This window comes from Mizuhopecten yessoensis, unplaced genomic scaffold, assembly GCF_002113885.1.
Source record: "Mizuhopecten yessoensis strain PY_sf001 unplaced genomic scaffold, ASM211388v2 scaffold10237, whole genome shotgun sequence".
Lineage (NCBI taxonomy): Eukaryota > Metazoa > Mollusca > Bivalvia > Pectinida > Pectinidae > Mizuhopecten > Mizuhopecten yessoensis.
Genome location: NW_018408446.1, coordinates 20,199 through 25,993, shown reverse-complemented (window position 1 = coordinate 25,993; position 5,795 = coordinate 20,199). Strand labels below are relative to the sequence as shown.

The 5,795-nt window shown below is 38.1% G+C and overlaps 1 protein-coding gene across 1 annotated transcript in view; it reads right to left on the bottom strand.

The window, feature by feature from the left end:
- LOC110459852 (solute carrier family 46 member 3-like) overlaps window positions 1-943 on the bottom strand; it is an 8,645-nt gene extending 7,702 nt beyond the window's left edge. Inside the window, exon 1 of the mRNA XM_021512311.1 lies at window positions 452-943. The gene's annotated coding sequence lies outside the window, so the exon portion shown is untranslated. The remainder of the gene's footprint in view (window positions 1-451) is intronic.
- Between the last annotated feature and the right edge of the window lie 4,852 nt (window positions 944-5,795).

Genomic DNA, 5,795 nt, shown 5'->3' with positions numbered 1-5,795 from the left:
TTTGGTTATATGACATGCTGTATTTGGTTATATCATATGTTGTATATGGTTATATGACATGCTGTATGTGGTTATATGACTTGCTGTATTTGGTTAAAATTTAATTTTGCCTATCTCCCCCATATTTCTTTTTGGTATATGTCGTATACGTTTAGTTGCGACGAGACAAATTATTTCTGAATAGTACACACACGTCTAAAATAATTTGAATGCAAAAAAATGTATCGATGGATTCAATGATATGAGCACATCCCGACAATGTATATGAACTACATGTATGTTACAAAATACAGCATGTCATATAAACAAATACAGCATGAATAATAATATTCAGAAATAATTTGTCTCGTCGCAACTAAACGTATTATATCAAAACATAATAAAGAGTGTGTCTATTTATAGCAACATTACGGAGAGACAATGGTTTACAAACAGTCGATCTGACACTTACCTCCTTCCAATGTCATGCATAAACAAGGATATTCTATCATATGTGAAAATGGGGAACCCCCATTCAGATTCTTCCGGTTACATCATCGCATCAGATGCCATTCTAAACAAAAGTCAGTGACCTAACGCATCCTGTTACGTTATAAAATGAAATATGAACAGCTATCCAATTTTATAGTACAAAGATTAAGAAAATCTCAGATGTAAAAGTGCCGTACGTAAAATGTGTCCTATTGGTATACCAGTAAATATTGTTAAATGCCGCAGGTGATGTGATCAATTCAATCAAGGTTGGCGATACCACAAGTCAATTAAGTGCTGAAAAAGTAAATATATGACCAGATCTTTGATTCGCTCCAAGTAACACTCGTTCTGGTGGTGTATTGTAAACACGAGACGACAGTAAGGAAACGATACATATAGGCTGTCTGCATGAAACATGTATTCATTTTTATAGACAGCGTTATATAATGAGTGTTATATAATGTTACATAATCGGGAAGTCCTCGCACTACGGAAATCGTGGAGTGTTTTAAAATTAACAAGTATTCGGTTTTTCCTTTTGTTAATCTGTTCATAATCGTAATAAGGGGAAACCATTTGACTCTACTGGCGAAGATGGAAAATTAGTTTCCAATACCTCCAGTATTTATCACTTTTACGAACTATTGTAAATGCATATCTACAATGTAAACCATTCATTTTGTGTACCACCATATCAAAATGCATCCAATTAATTGTTTATCAGAAATATGTCTGTTTTATGCATACTAGGGTGATCAAAATTATGAATGTTAGAAGCTATAATAATAACAATGATATACAACATTTATATTTAATTACACTAAAGTGCTTTACAACATATGGATAATAGTTGAGTAAAAAAAAAGGCATACAATCACCATTATTCATTAAGCAAGAAGATAATCATCTCAATGTGCACATGTACATGACGTCTGTGCAAAGAGCCTACAATGCAGATGGGAAGAGATGTGTTTGTATGTCCTTCTTGAATTCGGCCAGGGTATTTGACTTTCTAAAAGCAGATGGTAAGCTATTCCACAAGGTGGCCAAAACCCTCCCAAAGCACCGTTTTCTATAGGTCACAGACAGGTACTGATGTCTGTCGGACAAAGCTTCCAGATTGTCCGATGTTGTATCCCAACTGTTTTGTGGTTTGATGACCATGTCAATTTGTGTGTCATCAGCATAACCATGATAACTATGGCGACGACAAATCTCTCCGATCGGTTTGGAATACAGGCAATATTTTTGTGGTCCTTACACCGACCCTTAAGGAACCCCGGAATCTAGTACTTTGCCATGCGAGGTGGTAGATCCGATGGCAACACACTGTCGTCGTTCACTCAGATAAGACTATATCCAGCATAATAGTACTTCAGACGCTTATAAAGTATTCCATGGTCGATGACGTCAAATGCAGCTGACAAGTCCAGCATGACAAGCACCGCTCTGCACTTGCTATCCAATGCAGAGATCACTCATAAAAAAACACCGTATTTCGATAAGCATTCTGTTCAGATGGAGGAGGCCTGCAAATGATAAACAATCTAAAACTTGTATCACCAGCAATGACAGAGCAAGTCATGTGCTCAAAGTGTGTGCATACATCATCATGGCTTGGGGAGAGATGTCTCACACTAAGGTCTTTCTTAAACAGAACAGCCACCCCTCCATCACGTCTGCCGAGTGTAGCATTGTGAAGGAATCCATAGCATGTTGGTATTAGCTCAGTTAGTACCTGGTCATCGATATCTGAACCTAACCAGGTTTCTGTCATTGCAAGAATGTCAATGTCCTGTGATGTTACAAAATCTCTGATGGACAATGACTTATTCTTCACCGAGCGACAGTTTAAGGAAACTGAATTCAGAGGAATAACTGACTTACAGTGACCACCTTTTGTTGGCTTGATGACATGTAAATTCTCGTACGATACTGTTGATGTTGGAATCCGTGTGGAAGTATTGTGACGAGTACACGCAAAATAGTGTTGATGCCCGATACTTCTGTAGGTAAAGTGTGTCCATGCAAGAAAGTGTGCGAGGCGGAGAGACCTTTTGTAGTAGCCAACTGGATGAGATTATCAGTGTTCAGGGCCGAGGGGATACAAACACTGGTTCCGTTGGATGTAATACCGATAAAACTTGAAATTCACCTAACAGCACCCTTTCCCGCCCGTGTCTCACGTCTTGTGCGCAAGTTATTTTTTGCAGAATTCGATTTCTGAAAACCCTCCAAAAGATGTTTACTGATATCATGACTCACTGGTCTAAGTGCCAGGAGAACAGATCTACTATGCTTTAACATATATGACTGTGATATCAACTTGCGCCGTTGATAGAAAAGCTGCAGGGCGTTCCCACATTAGTCGCCTCTTATGTGACATGCACTGGGATGGTATCTTTGAACTTAAAATATCTACTAATAAGCCAATTAGTTTATAAGCCAACTGTCAAGGAAAACTGACCAAGCCTCATTGACAAATACATTGACGTCAGGCGCATAGCTGCCTTTACACTGGTACGCAGGTGAATCCGTCAAATTTTCAAACAGAGAAACAAACCAAAACAAAAATAAAGCTTGCTTTACCCCCTATCAAGGCCCTACCCTAGACCCGCTCCTAAATGAATTCATTACAAACAAGGCCTACTTACGGCACTGGACGTACAATGTTCCATTTAGAAAGGAACACTTTATGATTTTTTTTAATGATTTTGATAGAGAGTAGTTGATGTATTAATGAGGATGCATGCATTGTGTACAAATATTAGTTCTATTATTCGCTACAATATTCATCTTTCAAAGTCATTTAATAAATCCTTCAATAAATAATCAGTGGAAAAGGTACTATTTATAACAGTAGTGATCTCATCAAATAACAACCAAATCGGCCCCTTTAAACAACCAGAAGCCATAGCCAGGGGCGGCGTAGAATGAAATCTTTATTTTTTTTATGCAAAAAGAAATTGGACCTTTTTTTGGCTAAAAAACATAAAATAATTGTGAAATGCACAAATGTAACGGTTCCTGACTTGGAGAATGTATATTCTATAGTTAAAGTGTCAGGGTGTTTATGTGTTTAATTAATGAATATGATAAATTGCCCTCACCTAGACCCGCCCCTGATAGCAGTCATATTCATGAACCTTTAAACAGTAATTTTCCTGATATACAGGTAATACCAGAGGAACCTTTGGGCTGATCATTGACATATGTTTTTCTATCTTTTCTTAAACAAGCACATGTACAGGTATCAAGGGGGATCATGTAAACCAAGTGTCGACATACTCTTTAAGCCTTGTTCTATGCTTAAGTCTTGTTCTCTGCTTATTTCTACCCATCCAAAATCAAAGAATGCACAAGTTCCATCACGACCTATTAGTTTCAATCTGAAAGATTAGAAAGCTATTTTAATCCCGTGTTACGCGTTAACTTACGTTATCTCGTTATAATGCATTTGTTTTCTAGTGAAAAGGTTTAAATGATCTCGTTTAAACGCGCTAGTTATCTCGTTATAAACGCGATAAACAGAAGCAAAAATTGAGAGAAAAAACCCAAGTACGGGTCAATCTTGCTTAAACTGAAGCATAAACATGTGCGTGGAAAAAATCATAAAGTTCTGTTTCGAATTGGAATAAGTAAGAGGATTAAATATTGTCGTTCTGGACCTGTATTCCTAAAACCATTCTCATACTCATACACGGATTCTGTGCTATCTTTCTTGTTACTCGTTTAAATCATGTAGCATACTACTATTGTAACCATTGAAAACGGCAATTAGGATTAACATCTTTTCATACTTCTTCCAAATCACTAACAAAATGCGGTTTTTATTAATTTATCTCGGGAACAAGGAATTGCGCTCGAGTTTGAGCATGAAAACGGTTTCGGAAATACTGACCCTGGTCTTCCCAGACAGAATTTTATTGAACAACTTAATTTTGAAAAGAAGACTGAAAGCTGTGCACGTATTCGGAAGAAGTAATAACTATGCTACCTACAGAATTGGTGCTGTTTATTAAAAGGCGAAAATGAAAAATGTTAATGGACACAAGATGTTCAAAAGGCGATTGTAATATTTCAAATGAGACCGAGACTTCGCTTTAGCCGACATAAACCAGACTAAATAAGGAAAACCTCAAAGAATATCGATTATTGCTATAAAACATAAAACGTATAGATTAATTCAGGTTATTAAGTTAAATCAAATATCTGCCCGACGGCTTTTGTTTTCCCCCCGATCCATCTCTAAATCAATACATGTATAACCACAAACTAAGCGGGTCATGCATTCCTAATTTTGTTATAATTCCTGAAGGAGTTTCTAAGAAAAAGCATTAGGAAACTCGGCCCGAATCAGAGGCCACATTGACTCACCGAAATTTGAGCCGGTCTTTCGACGTGAAAAATATCCCTACGTATCCACTCAGAAAGTATAGTTATAACTGTTAACGTCTCGGTCAAGCAGAGGCCATATAGCCATCCTGAGATACCAAAACATAACAAGAGGCCCAATGGGCCTGCATCGCTCACCTGTTATTAATCTAACACTTGTAANTCGGCCAGATCAAACTAGAGACACCATAAGTAGCAAGACCAAGCAGAGGCCATAACCATCTTAAGATACCGGATCTGAGAATTACATCCCCCGAGTAATCTCCACAAGTTATGTAAAGTGTTGTCAAATGGATTTCCACTTATAACTAGGATCAGGCCAATCATAGGTCATATTAACCGTCGTGGGACACTGACATTTAAAAGTCGGGTCGTTTATAAAATCAATTTTCCTTATGCATCCTTTCCACAAAGTATAAGAACAAGAGGCCCAGAGGGCCTGTATCACCTGCATATGTTTATAGCACTCCATGGTAGGACGTGCTGTAAGTACATATGAAATTTCAGAAATATCCATCCAGTACTTGAGATATAGCGAGAACAAACTTCAAACAGAGCCCCACCCCTATGACTAGGGAGGGTCATACACATCGTTTATCCAAAATTAAGACCCCTTGGCCCAAGGATGCTCCAGACTAAATAAGGATAAAATCCCTTAATCCCGATGGTCGAAGAAGGATTTTAAAGGTTTTACCTCTATTTCTCCTATTGGGCCCCGCCCTTCTGCACCCTGGGAACCCACACCCACTGCTTATACAAAACTGAGTCCGCTTGACCCAAGGATGCCCCAGATTAAATTAGGATAAAATCCCTTAATCCCTATGGTATGATATTTGTTCCTATTGGGCCCCGCCTCTCTGCCTCCAGGGGGGTTAGACACACCGTTTATACAAAATTGGTTTCCCTTCACTGAAGGATGCTTCATA